Source organism: Nomascus leucogenys, chromosome 14 (assembly GCF_006542625.1).
Source record: "Nomascus leucogenys isolate Asia chromosome 14, Asia_NLE_v1, whole genome shotgun sequence".
NCBI lineage: Eukaryota > Metazoa > Chordata > Mammalia > Primates > Hylobatidae > Nomascus > Nomascus leucogenys.
The window spans coordinates 42,460,115-42,478,985 of NC_044394.1; the positions used below are offsets into that span (position 1 = coordinate 42,460,115).

The 18,871-nt window shown below is 37.8% G+C and overlaps 1 long non-coding RNA gene across 1 annotated transcript; it reads right to left on the bottom strand.

Moving 5' to 3' along the window:
- Positions 1-504: 504 nt before the first annotated feature.
- Positions 505-10,105, bottom strand: LOC105739120. The gene is made up of 3 exons (XR_001114990.2): positions 9,893-10,105; positions 7,768-7,945; positions 505-1,954 (listed from the first exon to the last, which is right to left on the bottom strand). It is a non-coding gene; the product is annotated as an uncharacterized LOC105739120 (long non-coding RNA).
- Between the last annotated feature and the right edge of the window lie 8,766 nt (positions 10,106-18,871).

Genomic DNA, 18,871 nt, shown 5'->3' on the forward strand with positions numbered 1-18,871 from the left:
CACTCTTTCATTAACAGAAACATAAATATTCTTTTTTTGAGATGTAGTCTCGCTCTGTCTCCCAGGCTAGGGTGCAGTGACACAATCTCAGCTCAATGCAACCTCTGACTCCCGGATTCAAGCAAGTCTCCTACTTCAGCCTCCCAAGTACCTGGGATTACAGGCGCCCGCCACCACATCCAGCTAATTTTTGTATTTTTAGTAGGAACAGGGTTTTGCCATGTTGGTCAGGCTGGTCTCGAACTCCTGACCTCAGGTGATCCGCCCGCCTCGGCCTCCCAAAGTGCTGGGATTACAGGCATGAGCCACCGCATCCAGCCAGAGATACAAATATTCTAAGAAAAATTGTATCATATGAATTAAACCACATATGAAAACATAACACATGGATACCAAGTGGGGTATACTAAGAAAATGCAGGATTGGTTAACATTAAAAAAATAGATCATGTAAAATATCCTATTTGCAGAAAAATAGGAGAAAAACAGTATTATTCACAATATATGTAAAAAAAGCATTTATTCAAATTCAACAATTAGTCATAACTCTTAGCAAATGTAAAGGAAGGCAGCTTCCTTAATCTGACTAAGCTTGTCTAAAATGAAATTACAATACGGGACCACTGAAGCTTTTCCACTGTAATCAGAACCAAGCAAGACTTCCTGGACACATCCCCTCTATTTCACACAGTGCTGGAGGTGTAACTGCGACAATAAAACAAAAATAAAGGCGTAAGAACCAACATTTAAGCAATACAGCTGTTATTGTATGTGGCTGACACTATTATGTACATGAAAAATACACCACAATCCAAAAATGATGCCTATGAATATGTGAATTAAGCCAGGCTACAGGATGCAAGATAAATACACAAAATCAATTAGATTCCTATGTATCAGCAAGAAAGAAATGCAAAATAAAATTAAGGAACAATGACCAGACTAGGAAACAACTATCTACACTAGAAATGAGCCCATGAAGAATTAATTTATAAAATACATTTTAAAATTATTCAAATCAATGTAAGAACATAAATGACCCAACAGAAAAACCAGCATTGAAAATGAAGAAAAAGATGCAAAGGCCAATATTCACGAAATTTTGTTTCGCTAGCTTATTTCCAGTGCCAGATGACAGGAAGCCTGCAGGGACCCAGAAGGCAGGACCCCAGGGAGGTGATAGTGCCAGCAGGAGGAGGGCCGGACTCTGCCTTTGGCCGAGTGGGGCCACGGTTCCCGGCGGCCATGGGGTGAAGCCTGGGCAGCCTGGCGCTCCTGGCTCCTGCACACGCTTCCCTCCCTCTACCCCGTTCCTCTCTCTCTGTGCCTTGGGCCCCGTGGGATGCGCTCACATCCAGACTCACCAGGCCCGAGAGGTTGGGAGAATGGAGAGGGTCTTCGGACGGTCCTCCAGGAACACATGGAAGACGCTTCGCCTGCACCTGGAACACCCTTGTCTGAGGCTGGCCTCAAGGCAGGCGTGCACCGCACACGCTCCCGGTCGTCGTCACTTCCGGTGTCGTCACTTCCGGTCCATGACGATACCTGCGCAAGGAACCTTTTTGACAACTCTTATTGGATAATAATCTCCATCTCTGATTGCACAATCTTAACCAATCAGAGTTGGAGACTATTATCCAATCCGTGTTGTAGTATGGAGTCTGCTCTCATCCTATCAGAACGAGGCTTCCAGGATACCTTATTTGAATACAGCTATTATAAAAGGGAGGCAAATGTCCATGCCTCCTGTGGGGGTGCGGCTCACGTGCTTCTTCTCTGCCTTGGAGTCAGCCAAGGAGCATGTGCAGAGCACCTGCCTTGCAGACCAGCCGTAGAGAAGGATGTCCCAGATGCAGGCCAAGTTTCATTCTTGTGTTCTTGGAGGATTTTTCCCGTGGCAAGCGCTCTCCATCTTCCAACATCTCAGGCCTGGTGAGTCTGGATGTGACCGCTTCCTGTGGGAGCCCAAGGCGCACCTGCATCAGAAAGCGAGACCCGCACTAGACAGAGACCACCAGCATCTGATCCTGACCTGGCTCACCGAGCACTGTGTCCCCTGTGTCATGGACAAGGATGCTTATTGTGTCTGTGGCTGGCTGTGGAGGCTGCCCTGGGGCCCCCAGGCCCTGCCTCTGACCCTCTCAGCCTTGGGAGCTCAGGGTCCCCTCGCACCTCGGGGTCCGTGCCCAACCACATGATGCCCCCTGCAGCCTGTTTTCAGAGGTCATTCCATGCCCCAGCACACACACTCTGCAATATCTTAAATTATATCTATATCTGTATCTATCTATCTATCTATCTATCTATCTATCTATAATTTTTTTTTGAGATGGAGTTTCGCTCTTTCGCCCAGGCTGGAGTGCAAGCACGATCTGGGCTCACTGCAACCTTTGCCTCCCGGGTTCAAGCGATTCTCCTGCCACAGCCTCCCGAGTAGCTGAGATTACAGGCGCCCGCCACCACAGCTGGCTAATTTTTTTTGTATTTTTAGTAAAGACGGGGTTTCTCCATGTTGGCCAGGCTGTCGAACTCCTGACCTGGTGATCGCCCGCTTCGGCCTCCCAAAGTGCTGGGATTACAGGCATGAGCCACGGCGCCCGGCCAAATGATACTCTTGTGGGCAGTCTGACTTAGGCTGAAAATTTAACTGAATTTTAATGCATTAGACTTAGTGTTCTCTTCCATCCCTATTTCTCTCTCTCACACAGGTATACACACACACTCACACATATATAGTTTTGTTTTGCTGGTAGAAATATGATTAACAATTGCCTACATAGCTGTAAAAAGGAATACATTAAAATAACTTCATTTCACTGCATCAACAGACACATTTTCCTGCTCATACAGAGCTCTTCCCCTTTCAAAAGGGAGCCTTATTAAAATTTATTACATCACATGTTAAAAACAAATGTTTAGAGTGTGACTCACAAAGTAAGCCAAAAGATTATGTCTTAAGTAGCAGATAAACAAATCCCATATTTTATCCAATTAGCCCTGTGATTACCTAGATTTTACAACATATGATGTCTTATACTGAAAACATGAAGCTCATATGATATTGCAATTAATACATATTCGTCCACAAATAAAACAATATGTAATACTTGGTTGCTTGCTTGGCTATCGTGTTATGGCTTTCGTGGGTTTCTGTGCTTTTAATTTTGGTATGGTAGTTTTAAGTTACATTTGAAGTACAAGTCTTAAAGGGTAATGCTATGCATATTGGAGTCCTACAACAATGTGCACAGACTTTTGTAACTAATGGGTTGAATCCTTTTTAATAGAGTGTACCATTTTACCCATATTATTTGAATTTTGTAACTATGTGGATGTTAATCCCTTTTGTACTAATTGTCTTTCTTTTAAGAAAAACTAAGTGTTCCAAATGAAACATATATCTTAACGCTATTTCAAACAATACAGTAAATTAGGACTTTAAAAATGAAGACACATACTGACAGCAGCAAGCTTCAGCTGATATAAGCATTGGAGTTACTAGGTCTTATTCATTTCATAATAAATACAAATTTTTAAAGACTCATTATTTGTAGCCGTTCTGAATGAATTTAAGAGCTTAATGCATTTTACTATCTTTTAAAATTTTATAATAGGCTTTTGTAAATAATTTAAAACTATAGGATAGCCTAACAGTTATGAAACCATAGCTTCTGAGATTAATATACTGCATTTCCTTTAGTTTTCCCCCCATGTATCATTTTAAATCATATATGTGTGTAATTGAATGGCAGTATAAAAAAACTGTAATGAAGCACTTTCAGCAGAATAGTATGAAGTCTCTTAAACTTAATTGCTCTTTAATATTGCCAATATATGGTAGAAAAATATCTATTTCCTTTCACCCAGTTTGTAAATGTTAAACCACCAGCATTTCAAAGATCAAGGCAGCCAACATGATGTCCCTGACTGTGAACTTGTGAAGAGGTGAGCGCTATCAGCTCCCCTAACCAGTCTCAGCTGCCTTTACCGTATCACTGCAGTGAGACCTTTCAGTTACTTTCAGGTGTTTGCTATGAAAAGTGCATTTTACGGTGAGCGTGTTTGTGCAAGCGCTATCCTCTCTGGGAATTTTTGGTAGTGAAGATTCAAAACAACATAATTCTTCTTGAAAGTCCATTTGCTTTCCACAGGGTTGTGCCAAAAATAATAAAGATTCAAATTGTATGTCATGAATCATTTCCTTCTTTCTCTTTTGGTCTGGAAATACCACACTGCTTGGTAAAATTTGTAAAAGTCTATTTACTGGAGGAATTATTTTATTATTCCTGCATTACTCTGTACATTGATAACTTATTCAACTACTTATGTGTATCAAATGTCATGTCCCTTTCTTCTTAGTCATCATTAAGTTTCCTCTATCAATCGATTATTAAAAAAATTTTTATTCAGATAATATATTCAAGACTGTAAGTGTCCATATCATAAATGCAAATATGTTGATGAATTTCTTCAAATTGAGCATGCCTGGTTAGCAGGATCCCAGGCTGGGAAACAGAACATTATCTGCACCACAAAAGTGTCTCTAGTACTCCTCTCCAGTCGCTACCGGCCTTTCCTTTCCTGAAGATAACCATATCATAAATTCTAACAGCATTGACTTGTTTTGCTAGTTTTGAAATATAGCAATATGTACTATTTGGTGTCTGGATGCTTTGATTTAGCAGTATGTTTGTAAGATTCTTCCATGTTTTTCTGGAAGTGGCATTATGTGACTATGCCACAATTAATTCATACATTTTAATGTGGATGGGCATTTATGCAGTTTTCAGGTAGGACTGTCACCATGACTGCTTCTATTAACATTCTAGCACATATTTTTTGGTTAAAATCGGTACTATTTTCTGTTGGGCACATAGCTTGGAGTGGATTTACTGATTCTGAACACTTTTTCAATTGTAATAGATACCGCCAAACAGAATTCCTAAGAATTTTTGCCAGCTTAAACTGTCATCAGTAGTTTATAAAAAAAAAAAAATTAGTTTTTTTGGTCTGTTTTCATTATAATCACTGGAGTATGTATTTACTGACACCAAGTTTAAGTTAATTTTCCTTATAAGTTGAGCCACTTTTAGTGTGTTACTGTCCATATATATATATAATTTTGTAAAATATATATTCAAGCCTTGGGCTAATTTTTTTTGGATCTCTTGACTTACCCTTTTCACTTGATAGTAGTTCTTTATACATATTCTGTTCTTTGATACATTCTTTTTGTATATTCTAGATATGAGTCTTAAATTGTATATATACATAGTAAACATCTTTTACTTTGTGTTGTGTCCCACTGCTCTCCTGAATAAAATGCTCAGTTGAACATAATCCAGTTTTCTTTTTTCCCCCTGTGGATCATGCTTTTTGTGTTCTGTTTTAAAAATGTGTGCCACCTCTAAAGAGTGTGATGTGATCTCCTGTGTTTTTCTCTATAACATTAATTGTTTTGCTGTTCACATTTAGATCTATGCAACTGGGATAAATTTTTAATTGTGGTGTAAGGTAAGGGCTACGACACTGTTTTTCCAAATTGATGGTCAATGACTCAGCAACATTTTTTAAAAGTTAAGCTTTTTCTGTAAACTGCAGTGCCACATATGTCATAAATCAAGTTTTCTCTACTTTTGAATCTTTTTCTAGACTCCATTTTATTCTACATTGATGGTTTTTCTACCCTGTCCTTATTGCCTGACACTGTAAATTAATAACACATTCCATATCTGACAGTTTAGGTCCTCCAGGTTTATTCTTTGCATTTCTTTTTATTAATCGTTCATACATAGAAATATAATTGAGTTGTGCATGTATATGTATTTTTATACAAATGATTTTGTATACTGTATCCAGAGACCTTTCTAAGTGGATTAGATGTGAGCTTTTACTTATCGTGGTTGAAATCTTATCAAATGTTCTATTAAATTTTTTTTATTTAAATTTACATTTCAGTGCTACTTAGCTCCCATCGTGTGAGTGGACATGTTGGAGAGTCTCGGGGTATCTAAGAACCTCGTAAACAATGGTGATTAGCATGGGTCGGATGAAATTTTGGCTCTCATGTTACCCATAGGAATCAAGGGGAAATGTTGAAGGTGGCCTTAGACTCTGCTGATAGTAGCTCTACAGAGTCGATTCCTCTGTTTATCTAGAAGGACAACATGGACACAGCATCCCAGAGGTTAATGGGATGAAAGCTGCCTAGCAGACATCTAGCAAACCCAGTTCTTGCCGAGCCCTAAGTCCTTGATTTTGTCTGCTCCACTTCCCTAGATGCTTGCCTTTGATGAAGTATTGGAAATCAGCATCAATGTGTTCCAAGTTGGTGTTGGCCCATTTCCTTCACCAATTAGCAAACACACAGGAATTCACATGAGTTCAAGCCAACATCTCTCATTTACTACTTCTGTTTATTTCTTAGCCTGGTCACAAATCCATTAACATAAAAAATATGAGATTTGTTTATTCATTTGTTCATATTTCACACACTTCCTCATAAAATAAATCACATTTCAAAAAGGAAATGCGGCCGGGTGTGGTGACTTCATGCCTGTAATCCCAGCACTTTGGGAGGCCAAGGCAGGTGGATCAGTTGAGGTCAGGCATTCAAGACCAGCCTGGCCAACATGGTGAAACCCCATGTCTACTAAAAAAAAAAAATACAAAAAAAAAATTAGCTGGGCAAGGTGGCACATTCCTGTAAACCCAGCTACTCGGGTGCCTGAGGCAGGAGAATTGCTTGAATCCGGGAGACAGGGGTTGCAATGAGCCGAGATCACCCCCTGCACTCCAGTCTGGGCGACATAGTGAGACCCTGCCTCACAAAAAAGGATATGTGTTCCACATTTCATAGCAAAAATGAGATTTTTAATTGTGTAAAAAATATTGTTGATTGACATATGACTTAAATGAAAATGATTATTTTTTACTCCTTGGAAAAACCTATATGTTCCTGAGGATTTCATAATGAATAGATTATAAATCCCTTATTAATGTCAAGTATGCATTCATTTTTAAGAAAGGGTTCCATATTCTGTCTCTCCCAGGTTCAAAACCTGAAAGGGTATGGTGAGGTGGTAGAGTAGAAGACCAGGTAATTTTTATCAGGGCCCTAAATCAGAGGAGAATTTGAGACTGTCTTTTCTGTATACAGACTGTGGAGAATACAGATCTCTTAGAGAAACCCGTATCTAGCAAGGGCTGGAACCATAGAAGTCCAAAAGCCAGGCTCATAGAGGGTCTTGAAGTGTGGTGGAGACACAGTCAAGAATTCTTGAGCCACATAGAGAGCACGTCAATGCTGGCTAGGGTGGTAAATTCTCAGTGTCCTACATCTAGACAAGGCAACTGCACAGAGGACATATACTATGGTTTGAATGTGTCTCCCAAAGGTCATGTGTTAAATACTTAATTCCTAGTGGAACAGTGTTGAGAGATGGAGCCAAGTAAGATGTGATTGGGTCATGCGGGCTCTGCCCTCATGAATGGATGAATGTTGCTATAGTAGGAATGGGTTAGTTATTTTGAGAGTGAGTTTCTTATAAAACTGAGTTCTTCCCCCTTCTTGCTCTCTGGCACTCTCTTGCACTTTTGCCTTCTGCCATGGAATGATACAGCAAGAGGGTTCTCACAAGGTGCCAGCACTTGGGGTGGACTCCCCAGCCTCCAGAACTGTAAGAAATAAAACTTCGCTCTTTGTAAATCACACAGTCTCAAGTATTCTATTAGAGCAACATAAAATGAAAGAACTCAACATAAATACCTAATGGAAGCTGTGTCAGAGCAGCCAACATCAGAAGTGGATTCTAGCACAAACACTTAGTGTTGCAGGTGCAAATTCTTTCACAGTGAGCACCAGAAGAGGACAGAGGGCTGTTAGGAACCTTCCAAATTAGAACCTAGGCGATGTAAAAATTCTCCTTATACTTGAACTTCAATTTCTGTGAAGGACAGAAAAAGAAAGTCAGAGAGAGTAAAAGCCATGCAGTTTACTACTTGCCCAAGGAGACTAAATCGAGAACCATATATAAATAAGTAACCTAAAATTAGCAAGGTAATTGGGGGCCGATAGGTATGCTAATTTATAGAGAATAACTGAAATAATTGAAAATTTCAATAGAAAAATTTTAGAGCAGTTTTAGGTTTACAGAGAGAAATTACACAGAAAGTACAGTTCCCATATGCCTTCCCACCTCCCAACACAGTTTCTGCTCTTATTAGCATCTGGTGTTAGTGTGGTATATTTGCTACCATTAATAAACCAATATGGACTTTTAACTAAAGTCCTGTCTCTACAAATAAATGAAGTCCAGAGTTTACATTTACAACATCCTGTTTGGGGCTTATAGGTTTTGATAAAAGTGTAATGTCACATATCCACTGTTAGAGTACCATACACAATAGTTTCACTGCCCTAAAAGTGTGCTGTACTCCATTTATTTAATTCCTCACCCATTTCCCTGATCCCCCAAAGGCCTTTGATACTTTTATTGTCTCTATAGTTTTGGCTTTTCCAGAATGTCATATAGTTGGAATCATACAGTATGTAGCTTTTTCAGACTGGCCTCTTTCACTTAGCAATATGCAGTTAAGTTTAGAGCATTATAAAACTTTTAAATATAAAGATTCTATAATATGAGCTTTTTAGAGTATTTGAATGATGTCATTATCAGAGGAAAGTAGAGGCTGAGAATAGGGTAGATCATTAAATTTACATGTGTAATATGTTTATTACATATATTAAGTATATAAATGTGAGATATTTATATATTATAAATGTATATAGTTCTAATATATACCTTTGGAAAAAGTGGTTATTTTTAGGTCACAGGGAAGAACTGTTACTGAACATATTAATTACAGAGATAAACACACTGAAGCCAGAAGATTACATGACTCGTCCAAATTCACACCGTAAGTAAATGCAGAGATGGAAATGGCAGGAGACTGAGATTCTTGTCACTTACCCAGTGATCTTTCCAAGAATTCTCGTGTTTGAACCATACTTATCACCATCTGTGCTATTTCAGTAGGTTCTGGTTGGAGAAAACGTCACAGAGGCCACAACTCTCATCCATATACTCAATTCATTAGGCCTTGCTAGTTTCACACACACTTAAAAGATTAAAAATAGGTCTGTTTAAGTCAAAGTCATCAGAAATGACAATCTGGGTTGTGTGTGATTCAGCTCTGGATGCTGATGGATGGAGTCTTTTGGGCAGTATTAGTGGTGGGAGAGAAAACCTGACATACCAGAGGCCTCTGTACCCTGCGATCATGACTGGCAGGAGGCAGCCATGTGACCCACATTCCAATTTAAAGTATGTTTCTTTCCCTACTGCCAACTGTTCTAATTGTGAATGCTTCCTACGCTCTACCCATCCCCCTTTATTTTACTACAATATCCTCCTTTATCTGCAATTTTGTTTTCTATCATTTCAGTTACCCTACAATACACTACTACAATAAGATATTTTGAGAGAGATCACATTCAAATAACTTTCACTAGGTTGTACTGTTATAATTGTTTTATTTTATTATGAGTTTTTTTTTTTTTTTTTTTTTGAGACGGAGTCTCACTCTGTCGCCCAGGCTGGAGTGCAGTGGCGCGACCTCGGCTCACTGCAAGCTCTGCCTTCCGGGTTCGTGCCGTTCTCCTGCCTCAGCCTCTCCGAGTACGTGGGACTACAGGCGCCCACCACCACGCCCGGCTAATTTTTATTTTTTTGTATTTTTAGTAGAGACGGGGTTTCACCGTGGTCTCGATCTCCTGACCTCGTGATCCGCCCGCCTCGGCCTCCCAAAGTGCTGGGATTACAAGCGTGAGCCACTGGGCTCTGCCTAGTTATTGTTTTTAATCTCTTACTGTGCCTAATTTACAAACTCACTTTATGATAGGTAAGGATGTACAGGAAAGATGATAGGATACATAGAATTTGTTATTATCTGTGGTTTCAGGCATCCTCTGGGGGTCTTGGGATGCATCCTCCATGGATATGGGGAAACTACTATATATAAAAAGTCGGTAAAATGACAAATAGAGAAGAAAAGCAGACATCATTTTACATATGCTGAAGAAAGCTAGTCACGGGTTCAATCCATCCTTCATTGCTGAGGTCCTTCACTCACAGGATTTGAGTCTATAGGTGATGCCAATGTTTTTATTATTTTACGTCTTTCTTCACTGTGTAGACAAATGTTGGCACTTTCTATGCCTCCATTTTTGTCTCTCCACTTCTAAAGCCAATCACCAATTCCAGGTTTCTGCAAGTCTGGCCATCCTTTTTCTCCAGGGCGCATGGTCTGTTTCCTCTTGGCCACGTACTGCCTCTTCCATCTGGAATACCTCACTCCCCTCCATTTCGTTTATTCAACTTTGTCCTATTTATTATATTCCTAAGCTGAATGAAGGCCTGTTGTTTTTGCTGAAATTATAGAGATGAGACAAATTAGTAAAAATGTTTTATTCAAAATTTATTTGGTGGAAGAGATGCAATAAGAAATGTACCAAAAGGCAATAAAAAGAGACAAAGAGAAAAAGTAAAATAAGTTGTATAATTTATTATAAGGCGGTAAGTGCTTTGGAGGGAAACAAATCACGGAGGAGACAGAAGCTCCTGCTGGGTTGGTAAACTTGGTACAACTTTAAGTAGGATATTGAAGGAAGACTTCACTGTGAAGTTAACATTTGAGAGAAGATATAAATGATATGAGGAGTGAGTTGTAGAAATACCTCCAAGAGTCTGTTACAGGTGAAGGAGGATAGGGCGCAAACCTCCTATAGCTGAAAAGTGCTGAGAAGGAAACTTCAAGGAGACCAGCATAACTTCAGTGGAGAAAGCAAAGTGGAAAAGCAGCAGGAGAAATAGTCAGAAAGGTACTGAGCACTGAATCATAATGCACTTTGCAGGCCATTTTAACGATCCTAGTTTTCAGTTGAAGTATGATTAAGAGCTATTGGAAGGTTGTGAGCAGAGGAGTAATGTGATTTGATGTGTATCTTTAAAGGAACATTCTGGCCACTGGACTGAGTGCAAGCATTAATGGGAGGCAAAAGCAAACACAGTAGGGTCATTTGGAGGCAATCGCTATAATCCAGTCAAAGATTATACTAGCTCCAGCCAGGTAAGTATCAGGGACGGGGATAAGTTTAGATTCAAATTAATAATCAAAATTATAATTAAAAACAAATTAATAGTGCATGTATACATGCACAGTTGAAATATAAAAAGTAAAATAGAATTGAGTCTGATCCAATTAGTGTATTTATTTGAAATAACTTACCTTCACTCATGATGACCGTATTAAATGTCTCCAGTACAAGAATACAGGGAAAAAGCTAGGCCAATAACTACATCAGATGAGAACAATTCGATTTAATTGGCAATTCGGGTTAACTGTGTAAAGTGAAGATGGTCACAATTCAATTTAATTGGCAATTCGGATTAACTGTGTAAAGTGAAGATGGTCATTAAGTGCTTTCATAGAATCGTCGGGTTGTTTGAACAAGGTAACACATCTCTTTGTCAGTCTGTTTGTTGCTGCTTAGAGGCATTAAGGTTTCTGGGATAAGTTATGGAGTCTAAGTGAGAGTGAAATTTATTGCATAAGCGATTGTAAGGTGGAAAAAAAGTTTCTAAAAGTTAAGGTGAGAGGAAAATGGTGCCACTGTGGATTAATGGGGTGGCAGCTCGCAGTCCTTCTTTCTCACATCCATCTGCATTTTGGTCACTGCAGTTCCTTTAATGTTTATTAAGTTGTGTATGTGTATTTTTCATCTTGACAACAAATAACACACACTAGAAAGATAAGTCACGGATGTAATATTTAACAAAAAAATGAAGTCATAATTTTAAGAAAAGGAAGGCAAAGATTAGTGCAACCCAATCATGTCTGGCAAAAATAAACGCTTGATATAAAACGACCTTTAAGGAGGCCGGGCGCGGTGGCTCACGCCTGTAATCCCAGCACTTTGGGAGGCCGAGGTGGGCGGATCACGAGATCAGGAGATCGAGACCATCCTGGCTAACACGGTGAAATCCCGTCTCTACTAAAAATACAAAAAATTAGCCAGGCGTGGTGGCGGGCGCCTGTTGTCCCAGCTACTCGGGAGGCTGAGGCAGGAGAATGGCGGGAACCCAGGAGGCGGAGCTTGCAGTGAGCCGAGATCGCGCCACTGCACTCCAGCCTGGGCGACAGAGCGAGACTCCATCTCAAAAAAAAAAAAAAAAAAATGACCTTTAAGGGCATATATTAGGGTTCTCAGAGAAATGAGTGATGCAGATGATATAGATTAGATATAGATATAGATACACACAATCATGTGAGCCAGTCCCTTAAAAGTCTAAAAGACTGCAGGGTAGGCCGGCGGGCTGAAGACCCAGGAAAGAGTTGCTGTTTGCGTCCGAAGCAGTGTGCTGGCACAATCCCTTCCTGCTTGGGAGAAGTCAGCCCTCATTCCGTCAAAACTTTCAGCTGATTGGATGAGGCACACCCACAGAATGGAAGGTCATCTGCTTTACAGAGAGTCTACCAATTTAAATATTAATTTCATCCAAAAAACACATTCACAGAAAAATCTAGAATAATGTTTGACCAAGTATCTGGGCACTGGGCCCACACAAGTTAATACGTTAAAATTAACTATCACAGGCCGGGCGTGGTGGCTCACGCCGTAATCCCAGCACTTTGGGAGGCCGAGGCGGGTGGATCACGAGGTCAGGAGATTGAGACCATCCTGGCTAGCACGGTGAAACCCCATCTCTACTAAAAATACAAAAAATTAGCCAGGCGTGGTGGCGGGCGCCTGTAGTCCCAGCTACTCCGGAGGCTGAGGCAGGAGAATGGCGTGAACCCGGGAGGCAGAACTTGCAGTGAGCGGAGATCGCGCCACTGCATTCCAGCCTGGGTGACAGAGTGAGATTCTGTCTCAAAAAAAAAAAAAAAAAAAAAAAAATTAGCTATCACAGGCATAAGGCTTGTGAAATCTTCATATGCAGATAGGAAAGAAAATACTATCCTTTATATAAGGCATGTTCTTTGTGACAAAGTGAAAGAGGCACCATTATTCATGGGTGGGAAAGTCGTGCATTTCATCTAGTCATCTGCTCTAACTACATTAACACTATTTCTTTTTATTAAATGTCTTGGGAAAAAAAGATCTTTTGTATTTATACTCAAGCTTCAAATACATCATTATCCAGAAAATACTAAATGTATGTAAGGCTTATATAAAATTTAAAGAATAATTGTGAAACTAAGTAATCTAGAGGGATATATAAAGGTATTTTCGAAGCCTAAAAAACAAGAATCAGAAAATAGAATACATGAAGAATTAAAAGAAAAATGAGAAAAGGAGCTGAGAAAAATTTTTAAAATAGAACATTTATAGCAATGAATTATCTAATGATGCATGACAGAAATGATCAACTAATTGTAAAGATGTCACAGACAGTAAAATATAAATGAAAAAGAAGCAATTACTTGTATACCACTAAATGACAAAGGAAGCTTGCCAGACAGGAATGCCAAATGTATAGGAAATAAAATAAAAATTAAAAGGTGGTCTTGTAGAAATGAATGTAATCTAGACATTAAAAGACAAGGTAAAAAAGTAAAATGCTAAATATTATAGAAGAAGGTGAAACATTTGAGAAAGATAATAAATAAGCATTTACCTAATTAAAAGACAAAGGAATAGTCTATCACATTTTGGTCATGTTTTTATAAGTTATTTTTAATGAAATATTTCTCCTGAAAAGGACCAGAGTTATGTTTTGACCGTTTGCATAGTGTGTATGACATCAGGAATGTAGCAGAGTATTGGAAAAAAAAAACATGTTTACTTGAGTTGAAAAAATGAACCACAAATGTTTCAGGGAAGTGGCATGGACAGTGAATGAATGGTCTACATAAAGCCAGAGCAATTTCAACGAAGAAACAAAACTGTTTTGCTGCCAACTGGGTTAGATATAGAAATCACAAGTAGAGAAGTTTAACATGGCAATATTAAAGCCTACTTTGAACATTGTGGAGTGATTGGCACATAGTAAGTTATTGAAAAATTTTTATCGATAGCCATTCACAAAGGAGTCAAAGCAAAATGTATCATTTATACATCTTCAGTGGCCTTCACTATAAAGCATTGAAATAAAAACAGTAACAATAAATTATCTTATTTGATGAGATATTTATATGAAATATTTATAAAAGGATAATAGTAGAAAAATAGAATTGATATTCTTATTAAACTCAAACACTGAAGAAGATAATCTAGTGAATAAAATAAATAATAACCAGGGCTACTATATTTTAAAAAAGAAAATAACAAATGTTGTCAAGGACATGGAGAAATTGAAACCCCTGTACACTGTTGGAAGAGATTTAAAGTGGTGCAGATGCTATGCAAAACAGTATGTCAATTCCTCAAACCTTAAAAGCAGAATTACTGTATAATCCAGCAATTCCACTTCTGGACACATACCGAGTAAAACTGAAAATAGGGTCTAAAAGACAGAGTTTTACACCCATGTTCAAAGCAGCATTGTTCACAATAGCTAAAAAGTAGAAGCAACCTAGGTGTCCATCAATGAATGATTGTATAAGCAAAATGTGATACACATCTTGGCATACAATGAAATGTTATTCATCCTCAAAATGGAAGGAATTCTGATGCGTGCTACAGCATGGATGAACCTTGACTACATTGTGAAATGTAGCCATTTACAAAAGGCAAATACTGTATAATGTTATTTATATGTAGTAGCTTCTGTGGGCAAACTCCTAGAAACAGAAAGTGGAATGATACTAGAGGGTTACTAGGGGGTGGGGCAGGGGAAATTGGGAGTTGTTTAATGGGTACACAGTTTCATTTTTGCAAGATGAAAAAGTTGTGGAAATTGGATTTACAACAATATGAATATACTAAATACTGAACTGTATACTTAAAAATGGTTCAGAGGGTAAAAATGGTATGTTCATTTGTGATAAAATTAAATCAATTTAACAATAAAATAGAAACAAATGAATCAATACATCTGTCTACATATTAATTCATTGTGGGGTTCCTGAAATATAAATTATTTGTTATTCTTATGAGACCCAAAACCAGGTAAAATGGATTATATATACATATAAGTGTTGTATATACATATCATTGTAAGTTTTGTATATACATATAATTGTAAGTTTTGCACTAACGTCACAGCAGTCAATGTGTGAGTCAGGCTTAGAGTTTTTGTGTGATTCTAGATCTTCTATGCTCCATGTCAGTGCTTTTGTTGTGGACTTTTTTTCTTTTGTGGTTTCGTCACTGTTGTTGTTGGTTCTGTGTTTGGATTTTTTTTTTGAAAAAGTGAAAATAACTCTCTTTATTAAGGTAATGATTACTCATGGTTAATATATTTGATAATTTCAAAGAACTGGAAAACTTCTCTTTTTAAAACTCAGAAAAAAATCCATTTCCATGTACAAATATTTCCTATTCACTCCGTGACAGCAACTCAGTGTAACTTTAATCAGAGGATGATGGCTTTGCCTAGCACACATCTTCTGAAACCTATTTAAACTAAGCATAAATGTTTTGATTTGCAACACTTTGTAATTTGGATCATAACTCTGATATAGCAGAAATTTTTAATGCCTTCCCCAAACCAATTGCCCATTTACTTGAAAATTTGCCTTTTTTTCTGTTGAAGCCTCTGTACTCTTCCTGTGGCGATTTAAATCATAACTCCATGCTGGATCACAGAGTGGGGGCGCTCAGTCCTATAAATGCCATCATAATCAATCCCTGTGCTCAGAGATGGGAACATGAACTCATCTGGACCAGGAGGTGCATGAAGATTATGGGAAAGAAAATCCTGTTGATGTTTTGGTTTTTCTTCCTTGCATCTTTGAAACGATTTATTGTTCACTTTTGCACACACTTGTCGTGAGGACAGGGCAAGTCCAGCCTGGGGCCTACTCCCTGCTGCAGCATTTTTAAGCCCCCAGAGTGGACCGAGGGGAGGACATGGGCACGTCTTTCCATCTGTTGATGTTTTGAGAGAGCTTCAGGAACTGACGTTTTTTCCTTTTCATTGTATGTAGATTAGAAAGCAAATACCTATTGCCTTTTGGGGAGCACTTTGATAACTTTGCAGGGGAAACTATCTGAAAACAAGAAACCAAGTGTGACTTAATAGAAACAAACCAGGTATTATGATTTTATTAACACACTGAAATAAACTAGTCCTGAAACCTATACTTTGACTTTTGTTAGTAAGTCATATCCCTCTATTGGTTAGCAAACTTAAGCTGGATTTTCTTTTACTTGCAACTTAAATTAGTACAATTACTATATTGATAAATCCTGACCTATGTGATGTGTGTAGAACATCTTCAAAATTAAGGAAGCCCATTCTTATGACAGGGACAAGGTCAAAGTGACCCAACCTATAACCAAAAGAAATTGATCTTCCTTAACTCCAGTGTGCAGAGTACATCAGAAATGTGTTATCACAATAGTCTTCAATATCTAATGCAAAATACCTTAGTACAAATACATTTTTATTCAGATGTTATTCAAGCTTTATTTATATTTCTATTAAGATTACTTTTCAAACCAAAAAGTTATATAATTGTTGCCACTGAATAAAATATTTTAAATTTTTAACAGTTCTGAATATCTATTATTTTTATATGTCAACTCTAAACAATAATAGCACTAGCATAAAAGTGTCAAAATTTAAGGATGAGTTTTTTATTAAAATATTAAGTAAAAGTCCTATATTTTATGAGAACTGATATTTTCTCTTTCACATATAATGTGGTTACATAATTTATTATTCTTCTAATAGCTCAAAAAGCAAACCGATAATCACATCTTCATGGACCTAAGTCATTTTCATTTGTGTGATTCAAAGACGTAGGAATATAGTTATCAGATACAATTTCCAGATATAAATAAAGATATACATAAAGATAAAAAGACACACAAGACATGATACTATAAGGAAAAACAAGAGAAATAATTCACAACAGAAATATTCTCAAAAAGTGTTCACATTTTAGATCTTGAGGCTTAGATGATTAAGCAAATACTATTTTGTTCTAAGAAATAAAAGCCACATGGACACAGGGAGGGGAACATCACACACTGGGGTTTGTCAGGGGGGTAGGGGGCGAGGGGAGGGAGAGCATTAGGACAAATACCTAATGCATGCAGGGCTTAAAACCTAGATGATGGGTTGACAGGTGCATCAAACCACTATGGCACATGTACACCTATGTAACAAACCTGCACGTTCAGCACAGGTATCCCAGAACTGAAAGTAAAATTTAAAGAAAGAAAAAAGAAATAAAAGCCAAGATAGTAAAATTTGATCAGGAAACTGGTTACTTAAAAAATAGAAGAAAATAACATAAAAACTTGAAAATGAATAGAGTATAATTTTTACAACTGAAAACTTTAAAACTGAAATTGTTCCTTTTTCAATTATTGAATGGGAGTGATTTCAGATCTTATTTAAATGAAGAAAAAATTAATAGACCTGAAGAAAGGTCGTAACCAAAGGACTATAAATCATGCTGCTATAAAGACACATGCACACGTATGTTTATTGCGGCACTATTCACAATAGCAAAGAGTTGGAACCAACCCAAATGTCCAACAACGATAGACTGGATTAAGAAAATGTGGCACATATACACCATGGACTACTATGCAGCCATAAAAAATGATGAGTTCATGTCCTTTGTAGGGACATGGATGAAACTGGAAACCATCATTCTCAGTAAACTATCGCAAGGACAAAAAACCAAACACTGCATGTTCTCACTCATAGGTGGGAATTGAACAATGAGAACTCATGGACATAGGAAGGGAACATCACACTCCGGGGACTGTTGTGGGGTTGGGGGAGGGGGGAGGGACAGCATTAGGAGATATACCTAATGCTAAATGACGAGTTAATGGGTGCAGGAAATCAACATGGCACATGGATACATATGTAACAAACCTGCACATTGTGCACATGTACCTAAAACCTAAAGTATAATAATAAAAAAAAAACATTTAATAAGGTCACTTTCAAAAAAAAATAAAAAAAATAAACTGGAATAGTACTCCCAAACAGCTAAGTATCAAAATTCAAAATCCATTAACTGAAAAGCATTAGGAGTTAGCAAGGCATCAATAGATATTCTTGTGAGTGAAATATTTTTTCTTCAGATGCTGAAGAAAAAATCAAAGGTAACTGCTATGCCTCTGATTCCAACAACATCAACCTACTTCAACAGTAGTTTCTAAAACTTCCCTCAGTAGATGACCGCTATACATATTTGCATCAAACAATTGGGAAAGTTAAGTAAATAAGAAAATGTAAATTGGAAAGTAGTTTGCTTTTGATGCTTCTTTTTTAACCTTTTTGGGAGGATTCTGGCATCACAGAATGTCTTTTTTCCAAAACTCTTTGCTACCATAAGATCAAAGATATTAAGTCATCAAAATATATTTGCAATTTTCTGTGTTCAATAAGAGTTGTCTTTTGTATAATAAATTATTTCGTATAAAAAAAAAGAAAATATACAGAAAGCAGCCTAAAAATGAAAACACAGAAGAGAAGGTAGAAACTTTGGGAATACATTGAGATAGCCTAACATGAATTTAATTGGTGTCAGTGGGGGAGGTGAGAAAGTGACACGAAAGTAGCATTTGAAGAAAAATAGTTCAGAAATGTTTGATTTTCCAGAATCAATAAAATATCAAACAAAGATTTGATAAGGTCAACACATCTCAAGCAGGATAAATAAAATAAAATATCCACTTTGAAAAATCATAATCTTACTAGAGAAAACCAAGATACTATGCAGCAGCTGCCTGGCCT